Genomic DNA, 18,817 nt, shown 5'->3' on the forward strand with positions numbered 1-18,817 from the left:
GAATAATCTGTATCAGACCAACCTTACACCTAAATGAACTGGAAAAAGAACAAGCAACCCAAAGTTGGTAGAGGAATGAAATAATGAATATTGGAGAAAAAATTAACAAGATGAGATCAATGAAACCAAGTACTAGTTATTTGAAAAGATAAAATTAATACATCTTTAGCTAGACTTAAAAACAAGAATCAAATCAGAGATGGAGGAATAACTAATACCATAGAAATACAAAGAATTATGAGACCATTATGACAAATTATATGTTAATAAATTGGACAATCTAGAAGAAATGGATAAATTCCTAGAAACTGAACTAGGAAGAATTAAGAGACTGCTTACTACTAACATAATTGTATCATTAATCAAAAAGTTCCCAACAAATACAAGTCCAGGACCAGATGGTTTCACAGGTAGATGAATTCTATAAAACATTTAATGAATAGTTAATCCATATTCTTTGCAAACAATTCCCCAAAAATGGAAGAAAAATTTCCAACTTCATTCTATAAGGACATTATTCAGATGTCAAAACCAGACAAAGACACTTCAGAAAAAGGAAGCTACAGGCCAATATGCCTGATGAACATAGAAGCAAAAATTCTCAACAAAATATTAACGAACCAAACTGAACAATACATTAAAAAAATCATTCACCATGATCAAGTGGGATGTATTCCAGGGAATGTAAGTGTGGTTCAATATTCACACATCTATGGTGATACAACACATTAACCAAAAAACAAACAAAAAAAAGATGGGGGGGGGATAGAAACCATATAACTATCTCAATAGATGCAGAAAAAGCATTTGACAAATACAGTGTTCATTCATGATAAAAACTCAAAGTTTAGAGGGAACCTACTTCAACATAATAAAGGTCATATAACAACAAAACTACACCTAACATCATACTCAATGATTAAAAACTGAAGGTTTACTTCTAACACCAGGAACAAGACAAGTATGTTCTCTGTTTTGTTTTTTTGTTTTTTGTTTTTTTTAATGTTTAAAGAGAGAGAGAGAGACAGCATGAGCAAGGGAGGGGCAGAGAGAGAGAGGGAGACACAGAATCTGAAGCAGGCTCCGGGTTCTGAGCTGTCAACACAGAGCCCAAAGTGGGGTTTGAACTCACAAACTGAGACCATGACCTGAGCTGAAGTCGGACACGTGACCAAATGAGCCTCACAGGTGCCCCAAGTATGTTCTCTTTCACCACTTTTATTCAACATAGTACTCAAAGTCCCAGCTGTAGGAATCAGACAAGAAGAAAGAAAAACATCCAAATTTGTAAGGAAGAAAAACTGTCCCTATTTGCAGGTGACATCATGCTATATATATAGAAAATCCTAAAGACTCTACCAAAACACTATTAGAAGTAATAAATGAATTCAGTAAAACTGTAGGATAAAAAATTAGTACATACAGAAATCTGTTTCATTTATATACACTAATAACACAGTAGCTGAAAGATAAATTGAGAAAACAATCCCATTTACAATTGCACCAAAACGAATAAAATACTGGGATAATTTTAACCAAGTAGGTGAAAGACCTATACTCTGAAAACTGTAAGATGCTGATGAAAGAAATTGAGGAAAATGCACATGGAAAGATGTACCATCCACACCGATTGGGAGAATTAATATTATTAAAATGTTCATACCACCCCAGGCCTTTTAGAAAATCAATTCAGGGGTTCCTGGGTGGCTCAGATGGTTGAGTGCCCAACTCTTGATTTAAGCTCAGGTCATGACCCCAGGTCGTGGGATAGAGCCCTGTGTCAGCCTCCAACTGATTATGGAGACTGCTTAAGATTCTTTCTCTCCTTCTCCTTCCACTCCTCTGCTCATGCTCCCTCTCAAAAACATTTGCAAAAAAGGAAATTCAATGTAATCCCTATCAAAATGCCAGTGCCACTTTTATAGAACCAGAACAAATCTTAAAATTTGTATAGAACTACCAAAGACCCTAAATAAGGTCTTTCTCAAAAAGCAATTTTGAGAAAGAACAGCAAAGCTGGAGGCATCACCTTCCCAGATTTGAAGATACACTACAAAGCTACAGTTATCAAAATGGTATGTATGGTACTGGCACCAAAACAGACACAAGGATCAATGGAACAGGATAGAGAGCCTAGAAATAAATTTATACAGTCAATTAATATATGATAAAGGAGGCATGAACATGCAATGAAGAAAGTCTTTTTAACAAATAGTATTGGGAAAACTGGAGAGCTATGTAAAAATGAAACTAGACAACTTTCTTACAGCACGTGCACACACACACACACACACACACACACACACCTCAAAACCTCAAAATGGGTCAAAGACCTGTATGTCAGACCTGACACCGTCAAACTCCTAAAAGAAAACATAGACCGTAATCTCTTAGACACAAGCATTGGCAGCATATTTATGGATATGTTTCCTCAGGCAAGGGAAACAAAAATAAATTATTGGGATTACATCAAAAGTTTTGCCCAGCAAAGGAAATCATCAACAAAACCAGAAGGCAATGCACTGAATGGCAAAAGTATGTGCAACTGATATATCCAAAAAAGGGTTAAAAAATATATATTATATATTATATATATTATATATAAAATATACATATGTAATATATATATTATATATATACATATATATGTGTGTATATGTGTGTGTGTATATATATATATAAATATATGTATATATATATATATATATATATATATATATATATATATATATATATATATATATATAAATAACTTTAAGCCCAATACCAAAAAGAACATCCCCAAATAATCTCATTAAAACGGGCAGAGGACCTGAAAAGACATTTTTCCAAAGAAGGCATATAGATGACAAACAGACACACAAAAGATGCCCAACATCACTAATCATTGAGAAAAGGCAAATCAAAACCACAATGTGATATCACCTCACCCCATTCACAATCCTTAGTGTAAGAAATACAAGAGCGGCACCTGGGCTGCTCAGTCAGTTAAGTGTCCAACTCTGGCTCAGGTCATGATCTCATGGTTCATGAGTTCTAGCCCTGCATTGGGATCTTTGCTAGCAGTTCAGAGCCTGCTTCAGATTCTGTCTCCTTCTCTCTGCCCCTCCTCCACTGGTGCTTTGTCTCTGTCAAAAATAAACATTAAAAAAAATACAAGAAATAACAAGTGTTGATAAGGAAGTGGAGAAAAGGGGACCCTCATGCACTTTTGTTGGGAATGTAAATTGATGCAACCATTGTAGAACATAGTATAGACATTTCTCAAAAAATTAAAAATAGAAATACGATATGATCCAGTAAATTTAATAGTCAGTATTTACCCAAAGAAAATAAAAACCACTATTTGGAAAAGATATATGTACCCCTATCCTTTGTAGAATTAACAACAATAGCCAAGATATGGAAGCAACCCAAGTTTCCATCAACAGATGAATGGATAAAAGATTATATATATGTGTGTATACATATGTATGTATGTGCACCTATATGTATATATGTGTATAAATGTGTATGTTTTGTGTACATATATATGTGTACATATAAATATATACACAATAGAATATTACCCATAAAGAGGAATGAGATTTTGTCATTTGTGACAACACGGATGGACCCTGAGGATATTATGCTAAGTGAAATAAATCAGACAAAACCAAATACCATGTGACTTCACTTATGTGTGGAATATAAAAATAAAATGAACAAACAAACAAATAGACCCTTAAGTACACAGAACTGATGGTTGCCAGAGGGGAATGGGATGGGCAAAATCAATGACAGGGATTAAGAGTTACAAGCTTCTAGTTATAAAATAAACTGTGGAGATGAAAAGTACAGCACAAATATAGTTGATAATATTATAATCTGACAGATGGTGGGTACCATAATGTAAAATTATTTAATCAATGTGTTGTATTCCTCAAACTATTATATCAATTATACTTTAAAAATTAAAAAAAACATAACATTTAAGTGGTTATGAGATAATCCATGTGAAATTCTGATCACACTAATAAGCAAAATTTTAAAAAGTGAATGAAATGGAAACTATTGTTTTCTTTAAGCAAATAGTTTGGTTCCAATCATTTCAATCATTTTGCTGTTTACTTAGGAAAATGTAAATAAGAATATATTTACATCTCAAAGTTAAAGGTGAGTGGATACTAGGGGGCGGTCTAGTGACTCCTCTGCATAGTTTTTTTTTTTTAATTTTGTCTTTAAAAGGGCTACTTATTGGGGCACATGGTTGGTTGAGGGTCCTCTTGATTTTGGTTCAGGTCATGATCTCATGATATGTGAGATCAAGCCCTGGGTCAGGCTCTGTGCTGACAGTGTGGATCCTGTTTGAGATATTCCCTCCCTCCCTCCCTCCCTCCCTCAAAATAAACAAAACATTAAAAAAAATAAAAGGCTTATGTACTGGTCTAAAGATCAATCTTCTAAAGGCACAATTAGAGGTGGAAAGATCCAAAGGCAATTAGGTGGGTTGCAGAGTGATTCTCAGGAGGAAAAATGAGCTAACACTGCCGTTTGTGTTTATGTACAGTTTGTCAACCAAAATCTCTATGGCTACATGTACAGAGTGTTTACTGAGGGTCATAAGTGCTGAACAACATGGAATTTGGGTCAGAGTAACTTGGGTACAAATCTTAGTTCATTATACCATATTACCTGTTTGATCTTTTTTTCACTTTTAAATTTTATTTAAATCCAAGTTGGTTAACATTTAGTGTAATAATGATTTCAGGAGAATTTAGTGAGTCATCACTTCCATATAACCCAGTGCTCATCCCAACAAGTGCCCTCCTTAATGCCCATCACTCATTTAGTCCATCCTCCCACCCACCTCACCTCACCTCTAGCAATCCTCTGTTTGTTCTCTATATGTAAGAGTCCCTTATGGTTTTTCTCTCCCTCTGTTTATCTTATTTTTCCTCCCCTTCCGCTATGTTCTTTTTGATTTAAATCAAGATACTTTCCTCATCTAAAAAAGGGAGATAACACTGTTCAATTTCATGAAGATTCATTTGATAAGATATACATTAAAATATATATGGTCTCCTGCACATAGTGGCTGACTTGATAGGATTAGTTTAAGGGAAGAAACTACTATCTCCTTTCATTCACACACATCAAATTGCCTTTAGCTTCCAATAATCTGGCTCCTAGCAACTCAGCTTTATACCTGGTCCCACACCTCTACTGTATACCTGTGTGCTATAAAAAAGGAAACCAAACCACATACACACAATGAAATGGGCAAAGATGGGAACTTCCTAGTCAGATATATGTGTGTTCAAATCCTGGCACCACATTACCAGCCTCAGATTACTAAGAAATTGGTTTCACTTGGCTAACTCTTAGATTCATTATCTCTTAATGGGACTTAATGTGAGCCTATTTTCTAGTGTTGTTGGGAAATTTGGAAATAATCCTTGTGAAGAACCTGGAATAAAGCGGACACTAACAGCTGTCTCTGATCTTCTTACTTGGTCTATTCCACCTATGATAGATTGATTTATATATAAATAGCAAAATAGTGTATGTGTCAGTGGCAAAATAGATCTTTTTTTTTTTAATTTTTTTTTTAACGTTTATTTATTTTTTGGGGGGGACAGGGAGAGACAGAGCTTGAACGGGGGAGGGGCAGAGAGAGAGGGAGACACAGAATCGGAAACAGGCTCCAGGCTCTGAGCCATCAGCCCAGAGCCTGACGCGGGGCTCAAACTCACGGAGCGTGAGATCGTGACCTGGCTGAAGTCGGCCACTTAACCGACTGCACCACCCAGGCGCCCTGGCAAAATAGATCTTAAAGTCAACTCAGGAGTGGAGAGCAGCTTGGACTGGTTAGTGAAGACATGCAAAGCAGGACAGGGTTTGGACTTAAAGCAGGGTGCAGGATGGATCAAGTCAGTCAGTGCAACATGTAGGATAGCCTGGAGCTTTGATGGTACATTAAAACAGCTGTAAAAGTGGGTTTTTCTTTTCTGTTTTAAAAAACATCAACCAGAATTATTTAGCCAGATAGTGTTTGCATTAACCAAAAAGCAGCCCTGCCTGCATAGCTACTATTGGTTGAATTAGATGCAATCTAACTATCAAGTCTTGGTTCATTATGCAGGACAGATATTATATAAAAAGTGTATAGATTTTTATGAACAAATACTGTATTCTGCAGACGTGGATGTCTTGTTTGTAGATTATTAATTCATTCATACATCAAACAAGTATTTCTAGGGTGTCTGTGTTAAACTCTAAAATGAGTTCTGAGGGCCCCAAGATAAAGAAGATGGAGTCCTTGTCATGAAGGATCCCACAGTCATGTCAGAGTGTCAGACTTATTTTTTATTTTTTTTTATAAAGAGACTTAAAAAAAATTTTTTTTAACGTTTATTTATTTTTGAAGGAGAGACAGAGTGCAAGCAGGGGAGGGGCAGAGAGAGAGGGAGACACAGAACCTGAAGCAGCCTCCAGGCTGTGAGCTGTCAGCACAGAGCCCAAAGTGGGGCTCGAACTTTTGAACCATGAGATCATGACCTGAGCCTGTCAGACGCTTAACGGATTGAGCCACACATTTACCTTGAGTGTCAGATTTATAAACATACAAGTGCACTACAAAAAGGTGGGGGCAATGATGAGACATGTCCAGGTATTTTGGCAGCATAATGTAATTCCTGATTCAATTCTTGGTGGGTTGTAAAAAATTTCAAAACTAAATCTTGAGTCAGAAGATAGTAAAGAGTTAGGGAAGCCAAACAGAGAGAAAAGGCATTCCCGGCAGAGAGGACACTGTGAGCAAAATCACAGTGGCATATAATATGTGTGTGTGGAAAATGTTTGTTGTTGTGAGAACATAAATATAAGGGGTAAAGAGTGATAGGTACAGGAGTAGTTCTATCAGGCAATCTCAGAGGGCTTTACAGACTGGGCAAAGGATCTTGGAAACTAGATTCTAAAAATACAGCTTTTTAGGGGTGCCTGGGTGGCTCAGTCAGTTAAGTGTCTGACTTCAACTCAATCATGATCTCAGGGTCCATGAGTTGGAGCCCCGCATCAGGCTGTGTGCTGACAGCTCAGAGCCTGGAGCCTGCTTTGGATTCTGTCTCCCTCTCTCTCTGTTCCTCCCCTGCTCACACTGTCTCTTCTTCAAAAATAAACTTAAAATTTTTTTCAATAAAATAAAAATACAGCTTTTTAATAAGTGGGTTTTGCACTTTAGAAAGATTATTTGGTGATGGTTATGTGAAAAGTGCATTTGAGGAAGAACACAGCAGTGGTTATTTTATTGGTGCAGAATGAGAGAGATAAGAGAGAGAATGCTGGCAGTCAAAGTAGGAATGCATCAGAAGATTCTAATTCAAAGGACATTTAGACAATATAATCTGGAGGAATATAGTGAGTTATTAAATGTTAGGATTGAGCAAAAGACAGGAGTGTGCACATTTCTGTTTCTAGCTTTAGTGCCCAATCACTTATGTAATTACTTATTCTAGATCTACTCTATCATAAACTTCATAATAGCAGGAACTAGATATGCTCATCCCTTGCTATTTACAGCATTTCACAATTCCTAGCATGTATGGATGCTCACTGTTTGCTAAGTTAGTGAATAATATAAAATGCAGGATGATGAGATGGTTTAAAGAGAGGAAAATGATGAAACTCATATTGGGAGGATTACTCATACAGGATTGCAAATTCCTATGAAATATGCAGATGGGGATAATAGCAGGTGTGCATGTATGTGGTCAACAGGGAGGAGCAGGTCAGAATTAATTAAAATTCTCCAATAAGTAGATACCTTTTATATAGGTAGATCTGTTCTTTACTGATGATCACTGAAATCAGAACGCAATTCCTCATTGGTCAAGTGAATTTTCTTTTCCCCCGCTTAGTTGATTTCTAGACAGAAATACTCCTTTAGTACATTGACTAAAAGAGATTTTCAACTATACTGCTTAGATTCCTGCTCTATGAAAAACTCTACAATCTGGGAAATAAATCTCGGTTTCAGAGGTTTGGACATGAATTTTAATTTACTTCAGGAAAGTTCTAAGTTAGTCCTGAAAGGGATAAAAAAAACAAAAAAAAAATTTCCTTGCATAGGTAGGGAAAAACAGGGCAAAAAGCAAAATAAATGCATTTGGAAACTGACCAAGACTGATGATTTCATGTTAAATGTTAATTTGAGTTGTACTCAGGAAAAGCTGTAAGTAGGGGTATTGGAATCTACAGCAAACCTGACAAATACTCAACCACATTGCCACCACATTCTCAGTTTAAGACAATGAGGCTACAGAATCAAATACAAGCGAAGTCTAAGGTCATCATCAAAGAAGTTTCATCTACAGTGCTAACTCCACTTTGCTAGCAGTAGCTGTATTGATTAGTGATGTCTGCCATGGGCATGGGAGAGCGATTGATAGTACTTGGGTCACATATTTGCCGTTGCTGATGTGGAGAAAAACAATATAAATATAGATAGAATCAAATCAATCACTGAAACTCAGGAAGGATCTTATAAGTCATTTGATGGTGGGATTCATTTCACAACATGCATGTCAGATGGACATCCCCTAGAGTCCTCTGAAAATAAAGGTGTTTCTCTTAAAAAGCTGATTTCATATTTGAACAACTATCATTAGAAAATTCTTCTTTAAACTAAGGGGAAAGCAGACTTATTTTAACCTTAGTCTATTGTCTCAAGTTGTTTTGATGATACAGAAAAAGCTAAATCTTTAAGGTGAAATAATATCCATAGAATATGCTCAGAAGTAATTGAATTATCTGACTTTTCTCTTTCAAAACATAGGAAATCATTATGTAATCAAAATGTTGATTTAGTAATCAGGCACCATAGAATTTTATCTCCTGCTATCCATTTGGACAATGAAGAGACTTCCCCTTTAAGAGATATATATTTAAGGCAATCCTGGGGTGTCCTTGCATGTTCATTTAAGGGATTTTTACCAATCTACATTTATTGAGACCTACTGTCTGCTTAGTATTAGGTTTGGTTTCTTTTAAAGGTAAGTATCTAGGTGTACCTGCCTTCATGAAGCTTTTCATATACCCTGCAGTGGTTTCACCTTCTCTTCCCTTATCTGGAGCATTTCTAATTGATTAGAAATTAGTTACCAACAGTATGTTCCTGAATTTTAAGACCTAAGGAGGTTGTCCTCAGAAAAGACCCTGAAGAGTTGTCTTAATCTCACTTACAGTCAATGAGTTGATCCAGGTGTAGAGTTGTGTTCTTTTCTTCTCATTCTCCTTTGATCCCCAAAAGGAATCCATAAGGCTCTCCATGTCACAGTGCCCGGTGCTCTTGACAAGGTGACAACCATAGGTATTTCCTTATTAAAAGGAAGTCACATTTTATATCACATGTTCCAATTCTTTCCTGACCATGCCTTATTGGTCCAGGGGTGGCCATCTAACCTAAAGAAAGACAATTGATAGGTTAAACCATAGCTTATAATATACACTGGTACAAGAGCTCTATCCAATAGAGAATGATGATTTCATAGACCAAATAGATCCCTTTGGGGACATGAACTGTAGATATGAGGTGATGGTTGTTTAGTTGATTCTGGTAGAAGAAAAGGGAATACATCATGAAGAGTAGACCCAGGAGAAGAACTGAGTTACATTGGTGACAGAGAGCCTCAACGTAAGAGTGAATGAATGCCTGCTTTTAAGGGCCCATTGAATTACCAGAGGTGTCCTTTGACTACTGAAGTTATTATTCTGTTTTAAAAATGGTCCCATCTTTATGAGGCTTGACCATAGGACTGATTCTTATTATCTATATTCCATTTGTGTACTTATACACAAAATGATTCTACATTCACACCAACTTTTAAAACAAACGAGACTATTTCCTAATTGGCCATAAAAATTTACCTAAGGTACATTTACTTCGCTTATCTAAGGCACATTTACTCCAAACATGACAGGGAGTAACTCATCATGCAGCACCTTAAGAGATCCCAATAAAAGAAGATTCACACATGCAGCACTGTGCCCTAAGGAGTGACAGTGACAAATGACCGTGCCCAAAGGAGAATAATAAAAACTGTGACCCATCTCATATAAAGAACATCTGACACAAGCTTAAGAAAATAAAAAGCTTAGGAGCTATGGCAGCTAACTTCAAATATGCGAAGACTGATACAAAAAGAGGGCTTCAGATTTGTTCTATATGTACAAAAACAACAGAAATAAGATAAATGCATGGAAGCACATAAACATGGGTTTGTTTAAATGTAAGTATTATGGCATTTCAACCCATTCCAACACTATGATCGACCCCAATCCACCCCTACCCTAGTGCTTCCTAAAAAGAATGGGCTGGATGCTTCATGTAGTAAGTTCTCTGTTACTACAAGAGTTTTAAAGAGGCTGGGTGTTTATTTCTCTTTCATACTAGAGAGGTTGTTTCTGCATGAATGAGACATTGAAAGAGGTAAGTAACAAGTTTGCTTCCAATCCATGACTCCATATCAAATGGCTTCTAGTTTTTAAAACTAAGAATTGAACTCATGAATAAATTTTCAGTGTTAAAGCTCAGATAAAATAAAAGCAGTAATTCTACTAGAAAAGTTGGACACCAACCGTAATCATAGACAAGAAAACCAAGCACCACCTAAAGAGAATAACTCACTGACATAAGATCATTTGTCTCTAAAGTTATGATTTGTGCAGCTATTTTTAATTTTTAACAGATCTCCAAAGATGAAAAGGTCTATATTAGGGCAAGAAAGTGCCAGAAAAAAAGCTTTTTTAAAATTGTTAGCCTTACTGCAGATGGAAAGGTATCAGGTTTTATCTATAAGCTTTAGGTCTGTTCTAATTCAAAATAATAATATTCCAAAATTATTCCAAACAGTATATTTGATAGATTAAAAATAATCTAGCAAGGTCTAAAGTGTTTCATTAGTTGTAGCCTTATGAAGCAAGAAAGCATTAGATTAGAAAAGACAACTTCAGTAGAATTTGTAGGCTGATTTTAATGTAATCGTTCAGTTGATGTAAAAATATTAACTAAGCTTATTAAGTAAAATTGCTATTGAAAATATTGAATAGTAATGAAGAATAAAGAACTCAAGAATTTTTATTTGGATAGAATATAGCAAAGAATAGAAAAAAGAGATCGGCAGGACATATGTCATACATATCCTTACTGGCTACTTAATGATGTTTGGGGAACGTATCCTGTGCGTTCCCAGACTCTCTCCATCTCCCAATGAAAAAGAAAAAAGTCTATATTCTATTAACAAGGTAAAGAAAACACCAACATCTAAGCCTTGTAAGTAAATGATTAAAGTTCACTAGCCCTTATGCCCTTCCCCTTTGTCCTTCTCAACTTCCTCCTCCTCCTTCTTCCTCAGTTAAACTTAGTATTTCAAGAGATGATATAATTTAAATGGTGTAGTGGTGGTCTTTAGGACTATGCACACATACTGTATCTTTTTCTTTAGCTCTGCCAGTAATTAGATGTGGCCATTTCTTGACCAATGACTTTGAACACAATATATGTATCACTTTGGGACTAGAGTATCTATTTGCTGTGTTAAACCCTCTGGAACTCTCTTTCCTTTCTGTCACAGCGATACTAAGTTTCCCATTTTTGCCTGGGTAGTGAATAAGTACAATGAGGACACAAAGGGGTATCTCTGGGTGACCCACATCACACATGCCGCATGAATAATTGGGGCTCGGGGAGGGGAATGAAAGACCAAAAAAACTTTGTTTTATCCAATTGAGAGTTTGGAGTTGTTTTAAATATAAAGATCCTGGCTGATACAATTGTAGATATTAAAACTTGCTTCCTTAGGGAACATTGTTAAGTACGAAAAAAATTTAGGAAGGCTAGGGAGGGAAGCATTCTCCCTCCCACTCTGACCAGAGTATTGTGAATTGTGGACTTAGGAGTAAGATTGGATAGGTCTTTGACCTCTGGCTGTGTTAGTCTCTGATGAAGAGTGGAGAGAAGAGCCTTTAAGTCTGAACTTAAACAATGTAAGCACTTCAAGACATCTTCAGGTTGGTGGCACCAGCTCTAGCCCACTGGGCTGAAAAACAATACTTGTTTGGATGAGCAACGTGGGAAATTTCCTGTCATTATAGAAATTAAAACCCTGCCTCAGTTTCTTTTAGCTTTAAAGTCCAGAGACAATCTCATCCAAGTAGTTGTTGATAGAGAAGTATGCTTATAATAAAAATCCACTCTGCTCCATGTAAGTGCAGTGGTGGAGAGGCAAGCTTTTAGTGTCTAACACCCCTCCCACCATGAATGCTGGAGAATTAACTTTGAGAGGAAGAAAAGAAAATATTGTATTAAAAAATAACTAGGGATACTTTATGTGTAAGCAAAGAGGAAGAAAGTATTTATGAATTTGTGACTGAAGTTGTTTCTGAGTCCTGGGGTCCACTGTTATCAATAGATGCAGTTCCCACAGAGATCAAGGAAATATAGAGCACTTAACAAGCCAATTGGAATGAGCATTGAACCTCATGTATTTGCATATTATTTTCAATAATTAGCCAACACTTTAAAAAACAAATTAAGAAGGCAGAAGCAGTTTAACTTAGTGGAAATAGCACTAGAGAGAAATTCAGCAAGTTTATGTGTTTGTCCTAGGTCTGCTACAGATTAGCAAGGTGACCTTGGGCATGTCACTAGCCCTCATCAATACTCAGTTTCCCCAGTTGCAAAATAAGTGAGTTGGATCCAGATGATGTCTAAAATCCTTATAGCTACTGAGTGCTGAGATTCTCTGATCCCTTTGATTTGGAGTTTATTCCCTAGTCTGACATAAACTAGCTTGAGCAAGTCAGTTAGTATTTCTGGACTTCATTTGCCTCCTGAGAATAATAATAGCTTATCTGCCTGAAGGAAGGGGCTGGAACACATTATCTCTCAAAGTCCCTTCCAGTCCTAACATATTTTTCTATGAAATAAATATTTCAGGAGTTCATTATTATGTCTGTTAATGTTTCCACCAGTAGTGTTGATAGGAGCCATATGAATTTTGGGAGGGCGAAATAGCAGGGAAGTAAGAAAGAGAAGTTAAAAAGGAAGAGTTAAAAAAAAAAGGATAAGATGATGAGAGATGAAAGTGATAAGGGTGGGGATGGAGAAGAACTGGCACTTTGCTTTATCTATTGTTTGAGATTCTTTCAGAGTAAACAAAACAGCAGTAAAAACATGTATGACCAAAATCAAACTGGTAAAAAATAAAGAGAATTCCTTGCCTTGCAAATCTTATGGGTTCTGAAATAAGGCAGCATCAGGCATAGTTTCAACTAGAGGCTCGTGGCTCATTGGGACTCCAGTTTTTCTCTAAATTTCTCTTGGAATTGATTTCAACTGATTGAGCAGTTGATTTCATTCTCACCCTTAATTCTCTCATGGAGGCAAAAATGGCTAAAGCATTTTCAGGCTTCATGTATACACATTATGCTGTCCACAAAGAGAGAGAGGAATTTTATTCCTGCATATAAAGGAAAGATGCCAGAATTCACTCCTATTTGACCAGTTTGGATCACCTCCCCAGTCCTGAACCAATCTCTCCAGTCTGAAAAGCTGAAAGCATAGATTCTAGGGATCTCTAAGCAGGAAATGGAGGGTATTAGGAAGGGAAAAGGAAGAAATAGAAACTGAAGGAAAACCAAAAACTCTCAATGGCGCCTTGAAAAGGGGCTTTGCACAGGATTTAGAATCCAATTACCTTGGGTCTGGTTGCTTACTCTGAACGGTGGAGGAAACAGATACCTTCTTAAAATGAGGGATCAGAAGTTATCAGAATGTAGGCTCCGTGAAGGCAGGAATTTTTATTTGTTTTTTACTAAAATATTGCATTCTCAGTGCCTAGAATGTTAACATGCACAAAGAAAGCCAATATGAATTGAATGAATTAATAGTTCTTACTCTTCAGGTTTTCTTTTTTTGTTTAATGTGAGACTTAAAGTGGACAATGCAGAGAACGCACTTGGTACAGTGCCTAACATAATAAGGTGCCAAGAAATGGTAGCCAACAGCAGCAACAATGTTATGAGAGTAGAGATAATAGTAATGGAGCAAAGAGCAGTATCAGAAAATTTTATTTTATTCCAAAAGGTTAAAAGTATAGAAAAGACACAACGCTCCAAAAATACAAGAACATTTCTCTTACAGACAGGAAGATGTAACCAAACCTTTTCTTGAAAAAAGTCTATACTTTGAGTCTAAAAGTAATTCACATGTTATCAAAAATAAATGGCAATTTCTAGAAATGACTAGCATTAATTCAATCACTTTAGGCTTAGACACAAATACTAGGTAAGACAGCTCTGAGTTAATACAAGAGCAAAACAATTAATAGCTGATATTTATTGAGTATTAATTATATGTCAGGCACTGTTCTAAGACCTTACATATAATAATTTTCCAACAACCTTAAGTGGTAGAATTACTCTTTTCATGATCAAGATGAAAAAACTGACATGGAGAGAGATCATATGACTTGGCCAAGTTTACACAGCAGGGAACTGGTAGAGCCCAGGCTCAAACTCACACTATTTTCAGATCGTTCTCTTAACCACTAGGGTCTACTTTATATGGGCCATTCATGAGAAGCCATGCCACTCTAAGGGGCTTAAACTTTTTTTTCTGAAAACAATAGACGGTCCTTTGAAGTTTTAGAAGTATCAAATCCTCATTAAAGTAAATAAATGTTTAATGTTCACTACATTCCTTTTAGTGTGTGTAAAGAAAAAAGTTTATTCTTTTCACAGAAGGCATATAGGTAAACTTGAACTGGCATAGTTGAACTCAGCAATTGATAGTTGACAATAACATGAAAGTAATAATCTTTCACAAAGCACAGCAAATATGGTAAGTCCCAGTCAAGAATACATGTATCTCCACATCATCATGTATTTATCAGTCACTATATTGTGTATTTGGAGACCATCGTGTCTTTTACATCTAAGCTTATGTTAGAAATACTATAGTGAATGTGGGTGGGGGTGACAAAGTTTGGCTTATTTATTCCTTGGTCTGCAGTGTGCCCTCTCCCTATCCTTTTTCTCTGTGGCATCTGTTAGTAGAGGCAATTTGGGGGAGAGATGATTAACTTGATTCATTCAATTTGCTTACCTTCAACTCTACATCTGGTGGTGGTGTGGAAAGAACATGGGTTAGGAGGTGGACAGACCCCATCTAAATCTCAGCTCTACTACTTTTCTTGCTGTAGATGTGCACTGGTCAGTGCAATGAGTTCTGGGAAGTGATCCTACCATTTCCCTCTTTCATCCCTTATGTTACACAAGGATTCATCAAGTGGGAACTCATAGAACCGTATAGTCTTGAGTGAAGGAAAAACAGAGATGCTTTGTTTCTTGACCACGACCAGCCGTGGACAGAAAGGCTATCACTTCCATTGACAATATAAGGGTATGTATTGTTCTTTTGAAGGAATGGGTTGCTTCTTTGGGGAAATGGCCTAAGGTGCATCTTAGTCTAAAACCCTGGATGGAGGTAGTGATTTATAATGCCCGTAAGTATTAATAGTGGCAATTTTCTCTAATGCAGCATATTGCTGCCTGCCAAGTAAGACTGGCCAAGGGCTTGTTACAGACAAACTGATTTAGAGAAAGCAGGCAGCTCTCCCTTAACTCAAAATTGTTTCAAAACCTTTACACCAAAGTATGACAGCAACCATTCTGAAGGAATCCAGCTGGAGTATGAATGATTTAGTTTTCCTTGGATTATCTGGTCTGTTTCCAGGAATGATTTTGGAGAATAATCTAAGATACTAGTGAGCTAATTCCCTGATACAGCAGTAATTGTCTCTAAACTCAGCATCATTATCTCAAGCATCTAATAATGTCTTGCCAGGACATGTGCTCAATAAATACTTATCAGTGATTGGGTTAATACCCTTGGTTGCCTGGTGTATGTTTTCATCAACTTTGGGGTAAAAAAAGGAGCTGGATATGAAAAAACTTATGTGACCTTGGACAAATTATTTCACTCCTACCTAATTACCTCATTTCATCTTCCCTATCAAGTGGATCACCAAGCCCTAACGTTCTTTCTCATAAATACTTACATTTTCCTTTGAGTTCTGGGCCTCATCATCTCTCATCTACTCTCCTCCAGCTATATCATTCTTCCTTTGCATCCACCCTGCACAGGGCTGCCAGAATGATTTGATCATGTATCTTCTTCCACTTCATATCTTTCAGTGACTCCCAAAAAGGCAGATTAGTGTCTCTTGGTATATTCAAATACAAAGAGGCCTGCCTTCCACAAAATGCTGTTTCTTCTAAGACACCTTGATGGACCAGGGCCATCCCACTGAATCAGCTGACTCTGCACACTGGTATAGGGAAGGGAGCATCACCACCCCACCCCAATGCACACACACTTCCTTTTTTCCCACCATGGTGCCACATATGGCCACAGTCTTCTCTCAATCTAGACTATAGTCTTATCAACTTGAAGGGAAACCCAAATGTCTTTTCCAATGTCCCCTGGAAGTTTGCATAAGAAACATAGCTGAGATGACGGCTTCCACTTTACATTTTGCTTTCAGCAAAAGAATATGCTCTGAGTTTTAAGCACTGAAGGCCCAGCAAGCCCCCAAATGCATTTTCCCAGGCATATTTCCCCTTCCATTTTTCTAACCTCTTACTATCATGGGAGAAATTTAATCCATATGTTTCTGGTTCATTTACACTTAACTCATCAAAATGTTGTGCTGTAGGAGTGATTTGATGTCAAAGAAGCCTTGTGGGTCTCATTTATACATGTCTTTTCTTTGAACCAGGAAGTTAAGGTTTGCCAGAAAAAGCAGAAATCAACCCTTTAAAGGCTCCTTCTTTTTCTAAAGTGAAACTTTAGAACTTCTTACAATGTGAAAACGTCTAAACCCAGAACACCAGGGTTTTATTGCTTAGACATCAGTGTGCCCTCTAATCCTTTTTCCTTTCTCTCCTTACCCCTTGCCAGACACTGTGCCGCCATTCTTAAAGAAATATGTGAGAAACAAAGAGTTAAGTGGAAAAATGGTAGGAGAACAGCAGACAAAAAAAAAAAAAAAATAGTGACATGGAATTTCAGAATCCTGAAACTCAAATCAAATAATTGACAATGGAGGACTCCATGTCACCCAGGATAAACACATTTCCTTCTGATTTACAGAGCTAATAGAGATAAGTGCAATACCGTGTGGCTTACCCTGCAGACATTAATTAAGGCTGCTGTAATTGGGATATCTTTGTTGGTTGCCCTAGATCAGTGCTGTCCAGTAGAACATTCAGCAATGATGGGAATGTCCTATATATATGTGCTGCTCAATACACTAGCCATATGCAGCTATAAGAGTACTTGAAACATGACTACAGTGACAGATAAATGGAATTTTCAATTTTGTTTAGTTTTAACTAAATTTTAAATTTGAATAGCTACATTTGGTTAGTGGCCACTACATTGGACAGTGCAGCTCTAGATCCTACAGTGATGAAACAGCTATAGCATGCTTTGTGTTTTAGTTAACTATTAAAATATATAGGACCTTTATCATGCAGCATGGATAAATCCCTAGCATTAAAAAACTTAGCCCATAGAACTGTCTTAATAAGGTTGGATAAACCTAATTGAATCAAGAATATATACCAAAATCCAATAACAAACCAAGCTAAAGTTTCAGCAGTTTTCATTTAGTAATAGAATAATCTCTTAGAAAGTATTACTGCCTATTGTATGGAAATCAATTAGACTCAGATGGCTTTATGATTACAGTGATTTTAACTGAAAAAAAAATAGGCTTCTTTGGGAGTTAGTGTCCATGGGATGGCCAGTATTTTAGTTCTATGTTGTGTTCCTTTAATTATTTTCAGACTACTGATGAGATAGATAGATGAGACTTTGGTAAAATTTGGACTTCACTTTGAGATGAAATAGTCCATGTTTTCATTTGGACTTATATTTGAATATAACTCAAAAGTTTCATGACCATTTCTAATAGCTGAAAGAATATCATGTCTTAAAGTTGGCCTAAGGTCTGTACAGTGAAGCTCCAATCTTCAATACAATAGAGAGCTATAAAGGGGACGAGTAATGAGTCAATATATTATTGGTCTATTTCAGATAAGAAAACTTTTCTTACTGGCTTATAAGTAGGAGAGAATTAGGCATATTGCTGTGGTTAGTAGCTTGAGTGAGAACCATAAAATAAATGAAGTGTTATTTATTTTCAAATGCTTTTTAGACCAATCACTAAGAGTTAAGAGCTTTGGGGGCAACCCAGTCCCCCACACAGAACCTCTTCTACTCCATTTAAAAATTAGCCTGTCTTTTTTTCTACACATTATAATTCTGGCCAAGTTATAGAAAATATGCTGACTGGTTTTGGCTAGTAAGTATTTGGAAAAATTTCAAAATCATTCATTAGGAAAAGCAGATGCTACTTAAAATGCTTTGAGATGTTGAAGAAAAATTACAATTATGCCTGAGTCACAGGGGCTCAAGAGTCACCTACCCTCCTACTATATTTCCAATTAACTAACTATTTCTTGGGCTCCAATCTTATGCAAGGCAAGTGGTAAATGCAGCTTTTATTAAATATCTTCAAACTTCATTCATTTATCTATCTGTTAATTCAACAGCAGTTTTTGAGATCTTGAGCCTGTGTTCTGCTATGCAAAGCCAAAGAAGAGATCATCTCTGTACTACGGGACTCAATCGTTAGTCTCACTAGACTAAAAATGTGGGACTACTTATTCTCAATATTGCAACTTGGTTATGTCAAAAAGTCTCAACCAG

The sequence above is a fragment of the Puma concolor genome, chromosome C1, assembly GCF_028749965.1.
Source record: "Puma concolor isolate L17-30 chromosome C1, mPumCon1.1.hap2, whole genome shotgun sequence".
NCBI lineage: Eukaryota > Metazoa > Chordata > Mammalia > Carnivora > Felidae > Puma > Puma concolor.